Raw genomic sequence first — 22,454 nt, 5'->3', positions numbered from 1 at the left:
GAACCCGAGTTAGACCCGAAAAAACACGTACGGTGCCACTTTCTGCCATCAAAAAGTGCTCTCAGCGGAAGCCTTTGGGTACACGTGAACTCCCTGGGGGAGCCTTTACGCAACCCCACACTCAACAGGACTCTGCGTCTTCGCTCTTTCCTAACAACCCTAAACATAACCCTAACCGCAACAAGAAGCTGAACCCGAGCTAGACCCGAAAAAACACGTACGGTGCCACTTTCTGCCATCAAAAAGTGCTCTCAGCGGAAGCCTTTGGGTACACCTGAACTCCCTGGGGGAGCCTTTACGCAACCCCACACTCAACAGGACTCTGCGTCTTCACTCTTTCCTAACAACCCTAAACATAACCCTAACCGCAACAAGAAGCTGAACCCGAGTTAGACCCGAAAAAACACGTACGGTGCCACTTTCTGCCATCCAAAAGTGCTCTCAGCGGAAGCCTTTGGGTACACCTGAACTCCCTGGGGGAGCCTTTACGCAACCCCACACTCAACAGGACTCTGCGTCTTCACTCTTTCCTAACAACCCTAAACATAACCCTAACCGCAACAAGAAGCTGAACCCGAGTTAGACCCGAAAAAACACGTACGGTGCCACTTTCTGCCATCAAAAAGTGCTCTCAGCGGAAGCCTTTGGGTACACCTGAACTCCCTGGGGGAGCCTTTACGCAACCCCACACTCAACAGGACTCTGCGTCTTCACTCTTTCCTAACAACCCTAAACATAACCCTAACCGCAACAAGAAGCTGAACCCGAGTTAGACCCGAAAAAACACGTACGGTGCCACTTTCTGCCATCAAAAAGTGCTCTCAGCGGAAGCCTTTGGGTACACCTGAACTCCCTGGGGGAGCCTTTACGCAACCCCACACTCAACAGGACTCTGCGTCTTCGCTCTTTCCTAACAACCCTAAACATAACCCTAACCGCAACAAGAAGCTGAACCCGAGTTAGACCCGAAAAAACACGTACGGTGCCACTTTTTGCCATCAAAAAGTGCTCTCAGCGGAAGCCTTTGGGTACACCTGAACTCCCTGGGGGAGCCTTTACGCAACCCCACACTCAACAGGACTCTGCGTCTTCACTCTTTCCTAACAACCCTAAACATAACCCTAACCGCAACAAGAAGCTGAACCCGAGTTAGACCCGAAAAAACACGTACGGTGCCACTTTCTGCCATCCAAAAGTGCTCTCAGCGGAAGCCTTTGGGTACACGTGAACTCCCTGGGGGAGCCTTTACGCAACCCCACACTCAACAGGACTCTGCGTCTTCACTCTTTCCTAACAACCCTAAACATAACCCTAACCGCAACAAGAAGCTGAACCCGAGTTAGACCCGAAAAAACACGTACGGTGCCACTTTCTGCCATCCAAAAGTGCTCTCAGCGGAAGCCTTTGGGTACACCTGAACTCCCTGGGGGAGCCTTTACGCAACCCCACACTCAACAGGACTCTGAGTCTTCACTCTTTCCTAACAACCCTAAACATAACCCTAACCGCAACAAGAAGCTGAACCCGAGTTAGACCCGAAAAAACACGTACGGTGCCACTTTCTGCCATCAAAAAGTGCTCTCAGCGGAAGCCTTTGGGTACACCTGAACTCCCTGGGGGAGCCTTTACGCAACCCCACACTCAACAGGACTCTGCGTCTTCACTCTTTCCTAACAACCCTAAACATAACCCTAACCGCAACAAGAAGCTGAACCCGAGTTAGACCCGAAAAAACACGTACGGTGCCACTTTCTGCCATCAAAAAGTGCTCTCAGCGGAAGCCTTTGGGTACACCTGAACTCCCTGGGGGAGCCTTTACGCAACCCCACACTCAACAGGACTCTGCGTCTTCGCTCTTTCCTAACAACCCTAAACATAACCCTAACCGCAACAAGAAGCTGAACCCGAGTTAGACCCGAAAAAACACGTACGGTTGCCACTTTTTGCCATCAAAAAGTGCTCTCAGCGGAAGCCTTTGGGTACACCTGAACTCCCTGGGGGAGCCTTTACACAACCCCACACTCAACAGGACTCTGCGTCTTCACTCTTTCCTAACAACCCTAAACATAACCCTAACCGCAACAAGAAGCTGAACCCGAGTTAGACCCGAAAAAACACGTACGGTGCCACTTTCTGCCATCCAAAAGTGCTCTCAGCGGAAGCCTTTGGGTACACCTGAACTCCCTGGGGGAGCCTTTACACAACCCCACACTCAACAGGACTCTGCGTCTTCACTCTTTCCTAACAACCCTAAACATAACCCTAACCGCAACAAGAAGCTCAACCCGAGTTAGACCCGAAAAAACACGTACGGTGCCACTTTCTGCCATCCAAAAGTGCTCTCAGCGGAAGCCTTTGGGTACACCTGAACTCCCTGGGGGAGCCTTTACGCAACCCCACACTCAACAGGACTCTGCGTCTTCACTCTTTCCTAACAACCCTAAACATAACCCTAACCGCAACAAGAAGCTGAACCCGAGTTAGACCCGAAAAAACACGTACGGTGCCACTTTCTGCCATCAAAAAGTGCTCTCAGCGGAAGCCTTTGGGTACACCTGAACTCCCTGGGGGAGCCTTTACGCAACCCCACACTCAACAGGACTCTGCGTCTTCGCTCTTTCCTAACAACCCTAAACATAACCCTAACCGCAACAAGAAGCTGAACCCGAGTTAGACCCGAAAAAACACGTACGGTGCCACTTTCTGCCATCCAAAAGTGCTCTCAGCGGAAGCCTTTGGGTACACCTGAACTCCCTGGGGGAGCCTTTACGCAACCTCACAGTCAACAGGACTCTGCCTCTTCACTCTTTCCTAACAACCCTAAACATAACCCTAACCGCAACAAGAAGCTGAACCCGAGTTAGACCCGAAAAAACACGTACGGTGCCACTTTCTGCCATCAAAAAGTGCTCTCAGCGGAAGCCTTTGGGTACACCTGAACTCCCTGGGGGAGCCTTTACGCAACCCCACACTCAACAGGACTCTGTGTCTTCACTCTTTCCTAACAACCCTAAACATAACCCTAACCGCAACAAGAAGCTGAACCCGAGTTAGACCCGAAAAAACACGTACGGTGCCACTTTCTGCCATCCAAAAGTGCTCTCAGCGGAAGCCTTTGGGTACACCTGAACTCCCTGGGGGAGCCTTTACGCAACCCCACACTCAACAGGACTCTGCGTCTTCACTCTTTCCTAACAACCCTAAACATAACCCTAACCGCAACAAGAAGCTCAACCCGAGTTAGACCCGAAAAAACACGTACGGTGCCACTTTCTGCCATCAAAAAGTGCTCTCAGCGGAAGCCTTTGGGTACACGTGAACTCCCTGGGGGAGCCTTTACGCAACCCCACACTCAACAGGACTCTGCGTCTTCACTCTTTCCTAACAACCCTAAACATAACCCTAACCGCAACAAGAAGCTGAACCCGAGTTAGACCCAAAAAAACACGTACGGTGCCACTTTCTGCCATCAAAAAGTGCTCTCAGCGGAAGCCTTTGGGTACACCTGAACTCCCTGGGGGAGCCTTTACGCAACCCCACACTCAACAGGACTCTGCGTCTTCACTCTTTCCTAACAACCCTAAACATAACCCTAACCGCAACAAGAAGCTGAACCCGAGTTAGACCCGAAAAAACACGTACGGTGCCACTTTCTGCCATCAAAAAGTGCTCTCAGCGGAAGCCTTTGGGTACACCTGAACTCCCTGGGGGAGCCTTTACGCAACCCCACACTCAACAGGACTCTGCGTCTTCACTCTTTCCTAACAACCCTAAACATAACCCTAACCGCAACAAGAAGCTGAACCCGAGTTAGACCCGAAAAAACACGTACGGTGCCACTTTCTGCCATCAAAAAGTGCTCTCAGCGGAAGCCTTTGGGTACACCTGAACTCCCTGGGGGAGCCTTTACGCAACCCCACACTCAACAGGACTCTGCGTCTTCACTCTTTCCTAACAACCCTAAACATAACCCTAACCGCAACAAGAAGCTCAACCCGAGTTAGACCCGAAAAAACACGTACGGTGCCACTTTCTGCCATCAAAAAGTGCTCTCAGCGGAAGCCTTTGGGTACACCTGAACTCCCTGGGGGAGCCTTTACGCAACTCCACACTCAACAGGACTCTGCGTCTTCACTCTTTCCTAACAACCCTAAACATAACCCTAACCGCAACAAGAAGCTCAACCCGAGTTAGACCCGAAAAAACACGTACGGTGCCACTTTCTGCCATCCAAAAGTGCTCTCAGCGGAAGCCTTTGGGTACACCTGAACTCCCTGGGGGAGCCTTTACGCAACCGCACAGTCAACAGGACTCTGCGTCTTCACTCTTTCCTAACAACCCTAAACATAACCCTAACCGCAACAAGAAGCTGAACCCGAGTTAGACCCGAAAAAACACGTACGGTGCCACTTTCTGCCATCAAAAAGTGCTCTCAGCGGAAGCCTTTGGGTACACCTGAACTCCCTGGGGGAGCCTTTACGCAACCTCACACTCAACAGGACTCTGCGTCTTCACTCTTTCCTAACAACCCTAAACATAACCCTAACCGCAACAAGAAGCTGAACCCGAGTTAGACCCGAAAAAACACGTACGGTGCCACTTTCTGCCATCAAAAAGTGCTCTCAGCGGAAGCCTTTGGGTACACCTGAACTCCCTGGGGGAGCCTTTACGCAACCCCACACTCAACAGGACTCTGCGTCTTCACTCTTTCCTAACAACCCTAAACATAACCCTAACCGCAACAAGAAGCTCAACCGAGTTAGACCCGAAAAAACACGTACGGTGCCACTTTCTGCCATCAAAAAGTGCTCTCAGCGGAAGCCTTTGGGTACACCTGAACTCCCTGGGGGAGCCTTTACGCAACCCCACACTCAACAGGACTCTGCGTCTTCACTCTTCTAACAACCCTAAACATAACCCTAACCGCAACAAGAAGCTGAACCCGAGTTAGACCCGAAAAAACACGTACGGTGCCACTTTCTGCCATCAAAAAGTGCTCTCAGCGGAAGCCTTTGGGTACACCTGAACTCCCTGGGGGAGCTTTACGCAACCCCACACTCACAGGACTCTGCGTCTTCACTCTTTCCTAACAACCCTAAACATAACCCTAACCGCAACAAGAAGCTGAACCCGAGTTAGACCCGAAAAAACACGTACGGTGCCACTTTCTGCCATCAAAAAGTGCTCTCAGCGGAAGCCTTTGGGTACACCTGAACTCCCTGGCGGAGCCTTTACGCAACCCCACACTCAACAGGAATCTGCGTCTTCACTCTTTCCTAACAACCCTAAACATAACCCTAACCGCAACAGAAGCTCAACCGAGTTAAACCCGAAAAAACACGTACGGTGCCACTTTCTGCCATCAAAAAGTGCTCTCAGCGGAAGCCTTTGGGTACACCTGAACTCCCTGGGGGAGCCTTTACGCAACCCCACACTCAACAGGACTCTGCGTCTTCACTCTTTCCTAACAACCCTAAACATAACCCTAACCGCAACAAGAAGCTGAACCCGAGTTAGACCCGAAAAAACACGTACGGTGCCACTTTCTGCCATCAAAAAGTGCTCTCAGCGGAAGCCTTTGGGTACACCTGAACTCCCTGGGGGAGCCTTTACGCAACCCCACACTCAACAGGACTCTGCGTCTTCACTCTTTCCTAACAACCCTACGCAACAAGAAGCTCAACCCGAGTTAGACCCGAAAAAACACGTACGGTGCCACTTTCTGCCATCCAAAAGTGCTCTCAGCGGAAGCCTTTGGGTACACCTGAACTCCCTGGGGGAGCCTTTACGCAACCGCACAGTCAACAGGACTCTGCGTCTTCACTCTTTCCTAACAACCCTAAACATAACCCTAACCGCAACAAGAAGCTGAACCCGAGTTAGACCCGAAAAAACACGTACGGTGCCACTTTCTGCCATCAAAAAGTGCTCTCAGCGGAAGCCTTTGGGTACACGTGAACTCCCTGGGGGAGCCTTTACGCAACCCCACACTCAACAGGACTCTGCGTCTTCACTCTTTCCTAACAACCCTAAACATAACCCTAACCGCAACAAGAAGCTGAACCCGAGTTAGACCCGAAAAAACACGTACGGTGCCACTTTCTGCCATCAAAAAGTGCTCTCAGCGGAAGCCTTTGGGTACACCTGAACTCCCTGGGGGAGCCTTTACGCAACCCCACACTCAACAGGACTCTGCGTCTTCACTCTTTCCTAACAACCCTAAACATAACCCTAACAGGAACAAGAAGCTCAACCCGAGTTAGACCCGAAAAAACACGTACGGTGCATCTTTCTGCCATCAAAAAGTGCTCTCAGCGGAAGCCTTTGGGTACACCTGAACTCCCTGGGGGAGCCTTTACACAACCCCACACTCAACAGGACTCTGCGTCTTCACTCTTTCCTAACAACCCTAAACATAACCCTAACCGCAACAAGAAGCTGAACCCGAGTTAGACCCGAAAAAACACGTACGGTGCCACTTTCTGCCATCAAAAAGTGCTCTCAGCGGAAGCCTTTGGGTACACCTGAACTCCCTGGGGGAGCCTTTACGCAACCCCACACTCAACAGGACTCTGCGTCTTCACTCTTTCCTAACAACCCTAAACATAACCCTAACCGCAACAAGAAGCTGAACCCGAGTTAGACCCGAAAAAACACGTACGGTGCCACTTTCTGCCATCAAAAAGTGCTCTCAGCGGAAGCCTTTGGGTACACCTGAACTCCCTGGGGGAGCCTTTACGCAACCCCACACTCAACAGGACTCTGCGTCTTCACTCTTTCCTAACAACCCTAAACATAACCCTAACCGCAACAAGAAGCTCAACCCGAGTTAGACCCGAAAAAACACGTACGGTGCCACTTTCTGCCATCAAAAAGTGCTCTCAGCGGAAGCCTTTGGGTACACCTGAACTCCCTGGGGGAGCCTTTACGCAACCCCACACTCAACAGGACTCTGCGTCTTCACTCTTTCCTAACAACCCTAAACATAACCCTAACCGCAACAAGAAGCTGAACCCGAGTTAGACCCGAAAAAACACGTACGGTGCCACTTTCTGCCATCAAAAAGTGCTCTCAGCGGAAGCCTTTGGGTACACCTGAACTCCCTGGCGGAGCCTTTACGCAACCCCACACTCAACAGGACTCTGCGTCTTCACTCTTTCCTAACAACCCTAAACATAACCCTAACCGCAACAAGAAGCTGAACCCGAGTTAGACCCGAAAAAACACGTACGGTGCCACTTTCTGCCATCAAAAAGTGCTCTCAGCGGAAGCCTTTGGGTACACCTGAACTCCCTGGGGGAGCCTTTACGCAACCCCACACTCAACAGGACTCTGCGTCTTCACTCTTTCCTAACAACCCTAAACATAACCCTAACCGCAACAAGAAGCTGAACCCGAGTTAGACCCGAAAAAACACGTACGGTGCCACTTTCTGCCATCAAAAAGTGCTCTCAGCGGAAGCCTTTGGGTACACCTGAACTCCCTGGGGGAGCCTTTACGCAACCCCACACTCAACAGGACTCTGCGTCTTCACTCTTTCCTAACAACCCTAAACATAACCCTAACCGCAACAAGAAGCTGAACCCGAGTTAGACCCGAAAAAACACGTACGGTGCCACTTTCTGCCATCAAAAAGTGCTCTCAGCGGAAGCCTTTGGGTACACGTGAACTCCCTGGGGGAGCCTTTACGCAACCCCACACTCAACAGGACTCTGCGTCTTCACTCTTTCCTAACAACCCTAAACATAACCCTAACCGCAACAAGAAGCTGAACCCGAGTTAGACCCGAAAAAACACGTACGGTGCCACTTTCTGCCATCAAAAAGTGCTCTCAGCGGAAGCCTTTGGGTACACCTGAACTCCCTGGGGGAGCCTTTACGCAACCCCACACTCAACAGGACTCTGCGTCTTCACTCTTTCCTAACAACCCTAAACATAACCCTAACCGCAACAAGAAGCTGAACCCGAGTTAGACCCGAAAAAACACGTACGGTGCCACTTTCTGCCATCAAAAAGTGCTCTCAGCGGAAGCCTTTGGGTACACCTGAACTCCCTGGGGGAGCCTTTACGCAACCCCACACTCAACAGGACTCTGCGTCTTCACTCTTTCCTAACAACCCTAAACATAACCCTAACCGCAACAAGAAGCTGAACCCGAGTTAGACCCGAAAAAACACGTACGGTGCCACTTTCTGCCATCAAAAAGTGCTCTCAGCGGAAGCCTTTGGGTACACCTGAACTCCCTGGGGGAGCCTTTACGCAACCCCACACTCAACAGGACTCTGCGTCTTCACTCTTTCCTAACAACCCTAAACATAACCCTAACCGCAACAAGAAGCTGAACCCGAGTTAGACCCGAAAAAACACGTACGGTGCCACTTTCTGCCATCAAAAAGTGCTCTCAGCGGAAGCCTTTGGGTACACCTGAACTCCCTGGGGGAGCCTTTACGCAACCCCACACTCAACAGGACTCTGCGTCTTCACTCTTTCCTAACAACCCTAAACATAACCCTAACCGCAACAAGAAGCTGAACCCGAGTTAGACCCGAAAAAACACGTACGGTGCCACTTTCTGCCATCAAAAAGTGCTCTCAGCGGAAGCCTTTGGGTACACCTGAACTCCCTGGGGGAGCCTTTACGCAACCGCACAGTCAACAGGACTCTGCGTCTTCACTCTTTCCTAACAACCCTAAACATAACCCTAACCGCAACAAGAAGCTGAACCCGAGTTAGACCCGAAAAAACACGTACGGTGCCACTTTCTGCCATCAAAAAGTGCTCTCAGCGGAAGCCTTTGGGTACACCTGAACTCCCTGGGGGAGCCTTTACGCAACCTCACACTCAACAGGACTCTGCGTCTTCACTCTTTCCTAACAACCCTAAACATAACCCTAACCGCAACAAGAAGCTGAACCCGAGTTAGACCCGAAAAAACACGTACGGTGCCACTTTCTGCCATCAAAAAGTGCTCTCAGCGGAAGCCTTTGGGTACACCTGAACTCCCTGGGGGAGCCTTTACGCAACCCCACACTCAACAGGACTCTGCGTCTTCACTCTTTCCTAACAACCCTAAACATAACCCTAACCGCAACAAGAAGCTGAACCCGAGTTAGACCCGAAAAAACACGTACGGTGCCACTTTCTGCCATCAAAAAGTGCTCTCAGCGGAAGCCTTTGGGTACACCTGAACTCCCTGGGGGAGCCTTTACGCAACCCCACACTCAACTGGACTCTGCGTCTTCACTCTTTCCTAACAACCCTAAACATAACCCTAACCGCAACAAGAAGCTGAACCCGAGTTAGACCCGAAAAAACACGTACGGTGCATCTTTCTGCCATCAAAAAGTGCTCTCAGCGGAAGCCTTTGGGTACACCTGAACTCCCTGGGGGAGCCTTTACACAACCCCACACTCAACAGGACTCTGCGTCTTCACTCTTTCCTAACAACCCTAAACATAACCCTAACCGCAACAAGAAGCTGAACCCGAGTTAGACCCGAAAAAACACGTACGGTGCCACTTTCTGCCATCAAAAAGTGCTCTCAGCGGAAGCCTTTGGGTACACCTGAACTCCCTGGGGGAGCCTTTACGCAACCCCACACTCAACAGGACTCTGCGTCTTCACTCTTTCCTAACAACCCTAAACATAACCCTAACCGCAACAAGAAGCTGAACCCGAGTTAGACCCGAAAAAACACGTACGGTGCCACTTTCTGCCATCAAAAAGTGCTCTCAGCGGAAGCCTTTGGGTACACCTGAACTCCCTGGCGGAGCCTTTACGCAACCCCACACTCAACAGGACTCTGCGTCTTCACTCTTTCCTAACAACCCTAAACATAACCCTAACCGCAACAAGAAGCTGAACCCGAGTTAGACCCGAAAAAACACGTACGGTGCCACTTTCTGCCATCAAAAAGTGCTCTCAGCGGAAGCCTTTGGGTACACGTGAACTCCCTGGGGGAGCCTTTACGCAACCCCACACTCAACAGGACTCTGCGTCTTCACTCTTTCCTAACAACCCTAAACATAACCCTAACCGCAACAAGAAGCTGAACCCGAGTTAGACCCGAAAAAACACGTACGGTGCCACTTTCTGCCATCAAAAAGTGCTCTCAGCGGAAGCCTTTGGGTACACCTGAACTCCCTGGGGGAGCCTTTACGCAACCCCACACTCAACAGGACTCTGCGTCTTCACTCTTTCCTAACAACCCTAAACATAACCCTAACCGCAACAAGAAGCTGAACCCGAGTTAGACCCGAAAAAACACGTACGGTGCCACTTTCTGCCATCAAAAAGTGCTCTCAGCGGAAGCCTTTGGGTACACGTGAACTCCCTGGGGGAGCCTTTACGCAACCCCACACTCAACAGGACTCTGCGTCTTCACTCTTTCCTAACAACCCTAAACATAACCCTAACCGCAACAAGAAGCTGAACCCGAGTTAGACCCGAAAAAACACGTACGGTGCCACTTTCTGCCATCAAAAAGTGCTCTCAGCGGAAGCCTTTGGGTACACCTGAACTCCCTGGGGGAGCCTTTACGCAACCCCACACTCAACAGGACTCTGCGTCTTCACTCTTTCCTAACAACCCTAAACATAACCCTAACCGCAACAAGAAGCTGAACCCGAGTTAGACCCGAAAAAACACGTACGGTGCCACTTTCTGCCATCAAAAAGTGCTCTCAGCGGAAGCCTTTGGGTACACCTGAACTCCCTGGGGGAGCCTTTACGCAACCCCACACTCAACAGGACTCTGCGTCTTCGCTCTTTCCTAACAACCCTAAACATAACCCTAACCGCAACAAGAAGCTGAACCCGAGTTAGACCCGAAAAAACACGTACGATGCCACTTTCTGCCATCAAAAAGTGCTCTCAGCGGAAGCCTTTGGGTACACCTGAACTCCCTGGGGGAGCCTTTACGCAACCCCACACTCAACAGGACTCTGCGTCTTCACTCTTTCCTAACAACCCTAAACATAACCCTAACCGCAACAAGAAGCTGAACCCGAGTTAGACCCGAAAAAACACGTACGGTGCCACTTTCTGCCATCAAAAAGTGCTCTCAGCGGAAGCCTTTGGGTACACGTGAACTCCCTGGGGGAGCCTTTACGCAACCGCACAGTCAACAGGACTCTGCGTCTTCACTCTTTCCTAACAACCCTAAACATAACCCTAACCGCAACAAGAAGCTGAACCCGAGTTAGACCCGAAAAAACACGTACGGTGCCACTTTCTGCCATCAAAAAGTGCTCTCAGCGGAAGCCTTTGGGTACACCTGAACTCCCTGGGGGAGCCTTTACGCAACCCCACACTCAACAGGACTCTGCGTCTTCGCTCTTTCCTAACAACCCTAAACATAACCCTAACCGCAACAAGAAGCTGAACCCGAGTTAGACCCGAAAAAACACGTACGGTGCCACTTTCTCCATCAAAAAGTGCTCTCAGCGGAAGCCTTTGGGTACACTTGAACTCCCTGGGGGAGCCTTTACGCAACCCCACACTCAACAGGACTCTGCGTCTTCACTCTTTCCTAACAACCCTAAACATAACCCTAACCGCAACAAGAAGCTGAACCCGAGTTAGACCCGAAAAAACACGTACGGTGCCACTTTCTGCCATCAAAAAGTGCTCTCAGCGGAAGCCTTTGGGTACACCTGAACTCCCTGGGGGAGCCTTTACGCAACCCCACACTCAACAGGACTCTGCGTCTTCACTCTTTCCTAACAACCCTAAACATAACCCTAACCGCAACAAGAAGCTGAACCCGAGTTAGACCCGAAAAAACACGTACGGTGCCACTTTCTGCCATCAAAAAGTGCTCTCAGCGGAAGCCTTTGGGTACACCTGAACTCCCTGGGGGAGCCTTTACGCAACCCCACACTCAACAGGACTCTGCGTCTTCACTCTTTCCTAACAACCCTAAACATAACCCTAACCGCAACAAGAAGCTGAACCCGAGTTAGACCCGAAAAAACACGTACGATGCCACTTTCTGCCATCAAAAAGTGCTCTCAGCGGAAGCCTTTGGGTACACCTGAACTCCCTGGGGGAGCCTTTACGCAACCCCACACTCAACAGGACTCTGCGTCTTCACTCTTTCCTAACAACCCTAAACATAACCCTAACCGCAACAAGAAGCTGAACCCGAGTTAGACCCGAAAAAACACGTACGGTGCCACTTTCTGCCATCAAAAAGTGCTCTCAGCGGAAGCCTTTGGGTACACGTGAACTCCCTGGGGGAGCCTTTACGCAACCGCACAGTCAACAGGACTCTGCGTCTTCACTCTTTCCTAACAACCCTAAACATAACCCTAACCGCAACAAGAAGCTGAACCCGAGTTAGACCCGAAAAAACACGTACGGTGCCACTTTCTGCCATCAAAAAGTGCTCTCAGCGGAAGCCTTTGGGTACACCTGAACTCCCTGGGGGAGCCTTTACGCAACCCCACACTCAACAGGACTCTGCGTCTTCGCTCTTTCCTAACAACCCTAAACATAACCCTAACCGCAACAAGAAGCTGAACCCGAGTTAGACCCGAAAAAACACGTACGGTGCCACTTTCTCCATCAAAAAGTGCTCTCAGCGGAAGCCTTTGGGTACACTTGAACTCCCTGGGGGAGCCTTTACGCAACCCCACACTCAACAGGACTCTGCGTCTTCACTCTTTCCTAACAACCCTAAACATAACCCTAACCGCAACAAGAAGCTCAACCCGAGTTAGACCCGAAAAAAACACGTACGGTGCCACTTTCTGCCATCAAAAAGTGCTCTCAGCGGAAGCCTTTGGGTACACCTGAACTCCCTGGGGGAGCCTTTACGCAACCCCACACTCAACAGGACTCTGCGTCTTCACTCTTTCCTAACAACCCTAAACATAACCCTAACCGCAACAAGAAGCTGAACCCGAGTTAGACCCGAAAAAACACGTACGGTGCCACTTTCTGCCATCAAAAAGTGCTCTCAGCGGAAGCCTTTGGGTACACCTGAACTCCCTGGGGGAGCCTTTACGCAACCCCACACTCAACAGGACTCTGCATCTTCACTCTTTCCTAACAACCCTAAACATAACCCTAACCGCAACAAGAAGCTGAACCCGAGTTAGACCCGAAAAAACACGTACGGTGCCACTTTCTGCCATCAAAAAGTGCTCTCAGCGGAAGCCTTTGGGTACACCTGAACTCCCTGGGGGAGCCTTTACGCAACCCCACACTCAACAGGACTCTGCGTCTTCACTCTTTCCTAACAACCCTAAACATAACCCTAACCGCAACAAGAAGCTGAACCCGAGTTAGACCCGAAAAAACACGTACGGTGCCACTTTCTCCATCAAAAAGTGCTCTCAGCGGAAGCCTTTGGGTACACTTGAACTCCCTGGGGGAGCCTTTACGCAACCCCACACTCAACAGGACTCTGCGTCTTCACTCTTTCCTAACAACCCTAAACATAACCCTAACCGCAACAAGAAGCTCAACCCGAGTTAGACCCGAAAAAACACGTACGGTGCCACTTTCTGCCATCAAAAAGTGCTCTCAGCGGAAGCCTTTGGGTACACCTGAACTCCCTGGGGGAGCCTTTACGCAACCCCACACTCAACAGGACTCTGCGTCTTCACTCTTTCCTAACAACCCTAAACATAACCCTAACCGCAACAAGAAGCTGAACCCGAGTTAGACCCGAAAAAACACGTACGGTGCCACTTTCTGCCATCAAAAAGTGCTCTCAGCGGAAGCCTTTGGGTACACCTGAACTCCCTGGGGGAGCCTTTACGCAACCCCACACTCAACAGGACTCTGCGTCTTCGCTCTTTCCTAACAACCCTAAACATAACCCTAACCGCAACAAGAAGCTGAACCCGAGTTAGACCCGAAAAAACACGTACGATGCCACTTTCTGCCATCAAAAAGTGCTCTCAGCGGAAGCCTTTGGGTACACCTGAACTCCCTGGGGGAGCCTTTACGCAACCCCACACTCAACAGGACTCTGCGTCTTCACTCTTTCCTAACAACCCTAAACATAACCCTAACTGCAACAAGAAGCTGAACCCGAGTTAGACCCGAAAAAACACGTACGGTGCCACTTTCTGCCATCAAAAAGTGCTCTCAGCGGAAGCCTTTGGGTACACGTGAACTCCCTGGGGGAGCCTTTACGCAACCGCACAGTCAACAGGACTCTGCGTCTTCACTCTTTCCTAACAACCCTAAACATAACCCTAACCGCAACAAGAAGCTGAACCCGAGTTAGACCCGAAAAAACACGTACGGTGCCACTTTCTGCCATCAAAAAGTGCTCTCAGCGGAAGCCTTTGGGTACACCTGAACTCCCTGGGGGAGCCTTTACGCAACCCCACACTCAACAGGACTCTGCGTCTTCGCTCTTTCCTAACAACCCTAAACATAACCCTAACCGCAACAAGAAGCTGAACCCGAGTTAGACCCGAAAAAACACGTACGGTGCCACTTTCTCCATCAAAAAGTGCTCTCAGCGGAAGCCTTTGGGTACACTTGAACTCCCTGGGGGAGCCTTTACGCAACCCCACACTCAACAGGACTCTGCGTCTTCACTCTTTCCTAACAACCCTAAACATAACCCTAACCGCAAGAAGAAGCTCAACCCGAGTTAGACCCGAAAAAACACGTACGGTTCCACTTTCTGCCATCAAAAAGTGCTCTCAGCGGAAGCCTTTGGGTACACCTGAACTCCCTGGGGGAGCCTTTACGCAACCCCACACTCAACAGGACTCTGCGTCTTCACTCTTTCCTAACAACCCTAAACATAACCCTAACCGCAACAAGAAGCTGAACCCGAGTTAGACCCGAAAAAACACGTACGGTGCCACTTTCTGCCATCAAAAAGTGCTCTCAGCGGAAGCCTTTGGGTACACCTGAACTCCCTGGGGGAGCCTTTACGCAACCCCACACTCAACAGGACTCTGCATCTTCACTCTTTCCTAACAACCCTAAACATAACCCTAACCGCAACAAGAAGCTGAACCCGAGTTAGACCCGAAAAAACACGTACGGTGCCACTTTCTGCCATCCAAAAGTGCTCTCAGCGGAAGCCTTTGGGTACACCTGAACTCCCTGGGGGAGCCTTTACGCAACCCCACACTCAACAGGACTCTGCGTCTTCACTCTTTCCTAACAACCCTAAACATAACCCTAACCGCAACAAGAAGCTGAACCCGAGTTAGACCCGAAAAAACACGTACGGTGCCACTTTCTGCCATCAAAAAGTGCTCTCAGCGGAAGCCTTTGGGTACACGTGAACTCCCTGGGGGAGCCTTTACGCAACCCCACACTCAACAGGACTCTGCGTCTTCACTCTTTCCTAACAACCCTAAACATAACCCTAACCGCAACAAGAAGCTGAACCCGAGTTAGACCCGAAAAAACACGTACGGTGCCACTTTCTGCCATCAAAAAGTGCTCTCAGCGGAAGCCTTTGGGTACACCTGAACTCCCTGGGGGAGCCTTTACGCAACCCCACACTCAACAGGACTCTGCGTCTTCACTCTTTCCTAACAACCCTAAACATAACCCTAACCGCAACAAGAAGCTGAACCCGAGTTAGACCCGAAAAAACACGTACGGTGCCACTTTCTGCCATCCAAAAGTGCTCTCAGCGGAAGCCTTTGGGTACACCTGAACTCCCTGGGGGAGCCTTTACGCAACCCCACACTCAACAGGACTCTGCGTCTTCACTCTTTCCTAACAACCCTAAACATAACCCTAACCGCAACAAGAAGCTGAACCCGAGTTAGACCCGAAAAAACACGTACGGTGCCACTTTCTGCCATCAAAAAGTGCTCTCAGCGGAAGCCTTTGGGTACACCTGAACTCCCTGGGGGAGCCTTTACGCAACCCCACACTCAACAGGACTCTGCGTCTTCACTCTTTCCTAACAACCCTAAACATAACCCTAACCGCAACAAGAAGCTGAACCCGAGTTAGACCCGAAAAAACACGTACGGTGCCACTTTCTGCCATCAAAAAGTGCTCTCAGCGGAAGCCTTTGGGTACACCTGAACTCCCTGGGGGAGCCTTTACGCAACCCCACACTCAACAGGACTCTGCGTCTTCACTCTTTCCTAACAACCCTAAACATAACCCTAACCGCAACAAGAAGCTCAACCCGAGTTAGACCCGAAAAAACACGTACGGTGCCACTTTCTGCCATCAAAAAGTGCTCTCAGCGGAAGCCTTTGGGTACACCTGAACTCCCTGGGGGAGCCTTTACGCAACCCCACACTCAACAGGACTCTGCGTCTTCACTCTTTCCTAACAACCCTAAACATAACCCTAACCGCAACAAGAAGCTGAACCCGAGTTAGACCCAAAAAAACACGTACGGTGCCACTTTCTGCCATCCAAAAGTGCTCTCAGCGGAAGCCTTTGGGTACACCTGAACTCCCTGGGGGAGCCTTTACGCAACCCCACACTCAACAGGACTCTGCGTCTTCACTCTTTCCTAACAACCCTAAACATAACCCTAACCGCAACAAGAAGCTGAACCCGAGTTAGACCCGAAAAAACACGTACGGTGCCACTTTCTGCCATCAAAAAGTGCTCTCAGCGGAAGCCTTTGGGTACACCTGAACTCCCTGGGGGAGCCTTTACGCAACCCCACACTCAACAGGACTCTGCGTCTTCACTCTTTCCTAACAACCCTAAACATAACCCTAACCGCAACAAGAAGCTGAACCCGAGTTAGACCCGAAAAAACACGTACGGTGCCACTTTCTGCCATCCAAAAGTGCTCTCAGCGGAAGCCTTTGGGTACACCTGAACTCCCTGGGGGAGCCTTTACGCAACCCCGCACTCAACAGGACTCTGCGTCTTCACTCTTTCCTAACAACCCTAAACATAACCCTAACCGCAACAAGAAGCTGAACCCGAGTTAGACCCGAAAAAACACGTACGGTGCCACTTTCTGCCATCAAAAAGTGCTCTCAGCGGAAGCCTTTGGGTACACGTGAACTCCCTGGGGGAGCCTTTACGCAACCCCACACTCAACAGGACTCTGCGTCTTCGCTCTTTCCTAACAACCCTAAACATAACCCTAACCGCAACAAGAAGCTGAACCCGAGTTAGACCCGAAAAAACACGTACGGTGCCACTTTCTGCCATCAAAAAGTGCTCTCAGCGGAAGCCTTTGGGTACACCTGAACTCCCTGGGGGAGCCTTTACACAACCCCACACTCAACAGGACTCTGCGTCTTCACTCTTTCCTAACAACCCTAAACATAACCCTAACCGCAACAAGAAGCTCAACCCGAGTTAGACCCGAAAAAACACGTACGGTGCCACTTTCTGCCATCAAAAAGTGCTCTCAGCGGAAGCCTTTGGGTACACCTGAACTCCCTGGGGGAGCCTTTACGCAACCCCACACTCAACAGGACTCTGCGTCTTCACTCTTTCCTAACAACCCTAAACATAACCCTAACCGCAACAAGAAGCTGAACCCGAGTTAGACCCGAAAAAACACGTACGGTGCCACTTTCTGCCATCAAAAAGTGCTCTCAGCGGAAGCCTTTGGGAACACCTGAACTCCCTTGGGGAGCCTTTACGCAACCCCACACTCAACAGGACTCTGCGTCTTCACTCTTTCCTAACAACCCTAAACATAACCCTAACCGCAACAAGAAGCTGAACCCGAGTTAGACCCGAAAAAACACGTACGGTGCCACTTTCTGCCATCAAAAAGTGCTCTCAGCGGAAGCCTTTGGGTACACCTGAACTCCCTGGGGGAGCCTTTACGCAACCCCACACTCAACAGGACTCTGCGTCTTCACTCTTTCCTAACAACCCTAAACATAACCCTAACCGCAACAAGAAGCTGAACCCGAGTTAGACCCGAAAAAACACGTACGGTGCCACTTTCTGCCATCAAAAAGTGCTCTCAGCGGAAGCCTTTGGGTACACCTGAACTCCCTGGGGGAGCCTTTACGCAACCCCACACTCAACAGGACTCTGCGTCTTCGCTCTTTCCTAACAACCCTAAACATAACCCTAACCGCAACAAGAAGCTGAACCCGAGTTAGACCCGAAAAAACACGTACGGTGCCACTTTCTGCCATCAAAAAGTGCTCTCAGCGGAAGCCTTTGGGTACACCTGAACTCCCTGGGGGAGCCTTTACGCAACCCCACACTCAACAGGACTCTGCGTCTTCACTCTTTCCTAACAACCCTAAACATAACCCTAACCGCAACAAGAAGCTCAACCCGAGTTAGACCCGAAAAAACACGTACGGTGCCACTTTCTGCCATCAAAAAGTGCTCTCAGCGGAAGCCTTTGGGTACACGTGAACTCCCTGGGGGAGCCTTTACGCAACCCCACACTCAACAGGACTCTGCGTCTTCACTCTTTCCTAACAACCCTAAACATAACCCTAACCGCAACAAGAAGCTGAACCCGAGTTAGACCCGAAAAAACACGTACGGTGCCACTTTCTGCCATCAAAAAGTGCTCTCAGCGGAAGCCTTTGGGTACACGTGAACTCCCTGGGGGAGCCTTTACGCAACCCCACACTCAACAGGACTCTGCGTCTTCACTCTTTCCTAACAACCCTAAACATAACCCTAACCGCAACAAGAAGCTGAACCCGAGTTAGACCCGAAAAAACACGTACGGTGCCACTTTCTGCCATCAAAAAGTGCTCTCAGCGGAAGCCTTTGGGTACACCTGAACTCCCTGGGGGAGCCTTTACGCAACCCCACACTCAACAGGACTCTGCGTCTTCACTCTTTCCTAACAACCCTAAACATAACCCTAACCGCAACAAGAAGCTGAACCCGAGTTAGACCCGAAAAAACACGTACGGTGCCACTTTCTGCCATCCAAAAGTGCTCTCAGCGGAAGCCTTTGGGTACACCTGAACTCTGGGGGAGCCTTTACGCAACCCCCACACTCAACAGGACTCTGCGTCTTCGCTCTTTCCTAACAACCCTAAACATAACCCTAACCGCAACAAGAAGCTGAACCCGAGTTAGACCCGAAATAACACGTACGGTGCCACTTTCTGCCATCAAAAAGTGCTCTCAGCGGAAGCCTTTGGGTACACCTGAACTCCCTGGGGGAGCCTTTACGCAACCCCACACTCAACAGGACTCTGCGTCTTCACTCTTTCCTAACAACCCTAAACATAACCCTAACCGCAACAAGAAGCTGAACCCGAGTTAGACCCGAAAAAACACGTACGGTGCCACTTTCTGCCATCAAAAAGTGCTCTCAGCGGAAGCCTTTGGGTACACCTGAACTCCCTGGGGGAGCCTTTACGCAACCCCACACTCAACAGGACTCTGCGTCTTCACTCTTTCCTAACAACCCTAAACATAACCCTAACCGCAACAAGAAGCTGAACCCGAGTTAGACCCGAAAAAACACGTACGGTGCCACTTTCTGCCATCAAAAAGTGCTCTCAGCGGAAGCCTTTGGGTACACGTGAACTCCCTGGGGGAGCCTTTACGCAACCCCACACTCAACAGGACTCTGCGTCTTCACTCTTTCCTAACAACCCTAAACATAACCCTAACCGCAACAAGAAGCTGAACCCGAGTTAGACCCGAAAAAACACGTACGGTGCCACTTTCTGCCATCCAAAAGTGCTCTCAGCGGAAGCCTTTGGGTACACCTGAACTCCCTGGGGGAGCCTTTACGCAACCCCACACTCAACAGGACTCTGCGTCTTCACTCTTTCCTAACAACCCTAAACATAACCCTAACCGGCAACAAGAAGCTGAACCCGAGTTAGACCCGAAAAAACACGTACGGTGCCACTTTCTGCCATCCAAAAGTGCTCTCAGCGGAAGCCTTTGGGTACACCTGAACTCCCTGGGGGAGCCTTTACGCAACCCCACACTCAACAGGACTCTGCGTCTTCGCTCTTTCCTAACAACCCTAAACATAACCCTAACCGCAACAAGAAGCTGAACCCGAGTTAGACCCGAAAAAACACGTACGGTGCCACTTTCTGCCATCAAAAAGTGCTCTCAGCGGAAGCCTTTGGGTACACCTGAACTCCCTGGGGGAGCCTTTACGCAACCCCACACTCAGCAGGACTCTGCGTCTTCACTCTTTCCTAACAACCCTAAACATAACCCTAACCGCAACAAGAAGCTGAACCCGAGTTAGACCCGAAAAAACACGTACGGTGCCACTTTCTGCCATCAAAAAGTGCTCTCAGCGGAAGCCTTTGGGTACACCTGAACTCCCTGGGGGAGCCTTTACGCAACCCCACACTCAACAGGACTCTGCGTCTTCACTCTTTCCTAACAACCCTAAACATAACCCTAACCGCAACAAGAAGCTGAACCCGAGTTAGACCCGAAAAAACACGTACGGTGCCACTTTCTGCCATCAAAAAGTGCTCTCAGCGGAAGCCTTTGGGTACACCTGAACTCCCTGGGGGAGCCTTTACGCAACCCCACACTCAACAGGACTCTGCGTCTTCACTCTTTCCTAACAACCCTAAACATAACCCTAACCGCAACAAGAAGCTCAACCCGAGTTAGACCCGAAAAAACACGTACGGTGCCACTTTCTGCCATCAAAAAGTGCTCTCAGCGGAAGCCTTTGGGTACACCTGAACTCCCTGGGGGAGCCTTTACGCAACCCCACACTCAACAGGACTCTGCGTCTTCACTCTTTCCTAACAACCCTAAACATAACCCTAACCGCAACAAGAAGCTGAACCCGAGTTAGACCCGAAAAAACACGTACGGTGCCACTTTCTGCCATCAAAAAGTGCTCTCAGCGGAAGCCTTTGGGTACACCTGAACTCCCTGGGGGAGCCTTTACGCAACCCCACACTCAACAGGACTCTGCGTCTTCACTCTTTCCTAACAACCCTAAACATAACCCTAACCGCAACAAGAAGCTGAACCCGAGTTAGACCCGAAAAAACACGTACGGTGCCACTTTCTGCCATCCAAAAGTGCTCTCAGCGGAAGCCTTTGGGTACACCTGAACTCCCTGGGGGAGCCTTTACGCAACCCCACACTCAACAGGACTCTGCGTCTTCACTCTTTCCTAACAACCCTAAACATAACCCTAACCGCAACAAGAAGCTGAACCCGAGTTAGACCCGAAAAAACACGTACGGTGCCACTTTCTGCCATCAAAAAGTGCTCTCAGCGGAAGCCTTTGGGTACACGTGAACTCCCTGGGGGAGCCTTTACGCAACCCCACACTCAACAGGACTCTGCGTCTTCGCTATTTCCTAACAACCCTAAACATAACCCTAACCGCAACAAGAAGCTGAACCCGAGTTAGACCCGAAAAAACACGTACGGTGCCACTTTCTGCCATCAAAAAGTGCTCTCAGCGGAAGCCTTTGGGTACACCTGAACTCCCTGGGGGAGCCTTTACGCAACCCCACACTCAACAGGACTCTGCGTCTTCACTCTTTCCTAACAACCCTAAACATAACCCTAACCGCAACAAGAAGCTGAACCCGAGTTAGACCCGAAAAAACACGTACGGTGCCACTTTCTGCCATCAAAAAGTGCTCTCAGCGGAAGCCTTTGGGTACACCTGAACTCCCTGGGGGAGCCTTTACGCAACCCCACACTCAACAGGACTCTGCGTCTTCACTCTTTCCTAACAACCCTAAACATAACCCTAACCGCAACAAGAAGCTCAACCCGAGTTAGACCCGAAAAAACACGTACGGTGCCACTTTCTGCCATCAAAAAGTGCTCTCAGCGGAAGCCTTTGGGTACACCTGAACTCCCTGGGGGAGCCTTTACGCAACCCCACACTCAACAGGACTCTGCGTCTTCACTCTTTCCTAACAACCCTAAACATAACCCTAACCGCAACAAGAAGCTGAACCCGAGTTAGACCCGAAAAAACACGTACGGTGCCACTTTCTGCCATCAAAAAGTGCTCTCAGCGGAAGCCTTTGGGTACACCTGAACTCCCTGGGGGAGCCTTTACGCAACCCCACACTCAACAGGACTCTGCGTCTTCACTCTTTCCTAACAACCCTAAACATAACCCTAACCGCAACAAGAAGCTGAACCCGAGTTAGACCCGAAAAAACACGTACGGTGCCACTTTCTGCCATCAAAAAGTGCTCTCAGCGGAAGCCTTTGGGTACACCTGAACTCCCTGGGGGAGCCTTTACGCAACCCCACACTCAACAGGACTCTGCGTCTTCACTCTTTCCTAACAACCCTAAACATAACCCTAACCGCAACAAGAAGCTGAACCCGAGTTAGACCCGAAAAAACACGTACGGTGCCACTTTCTGCCATCAAAAAGTGCTCTCAGCGGAAGCCTTTGGGTACACCTGAACTCCCTGGGGGAGCCTTTACGCAACCCCACACTCAACAGGACTCTGCGTCTTCACTCTTTCCTAACAACCCTAAACATAACCCTAACCGCAACAAGAAGCTGAACCCGAGTTAGACCCGAAAAAACACGTACGGTGCCACTTTCTGCCATCAAAAAGT

This window comes from Anser brachyrhynchus, assembly GCF_964034855.1.
Source record: "Anser brachyrhynchus genome assembly, contig: SCAFFOLD_136, whole genome shotgun sequence".
Lineage (NCBI taxonomy): Eukaryota > Metazoa > Chordata > Aves > Anseriformes > Anatidae > Anser > Anser brachyrhynchus.
This window is presented reverse-complemented; position numbering follows the sequence as displayed.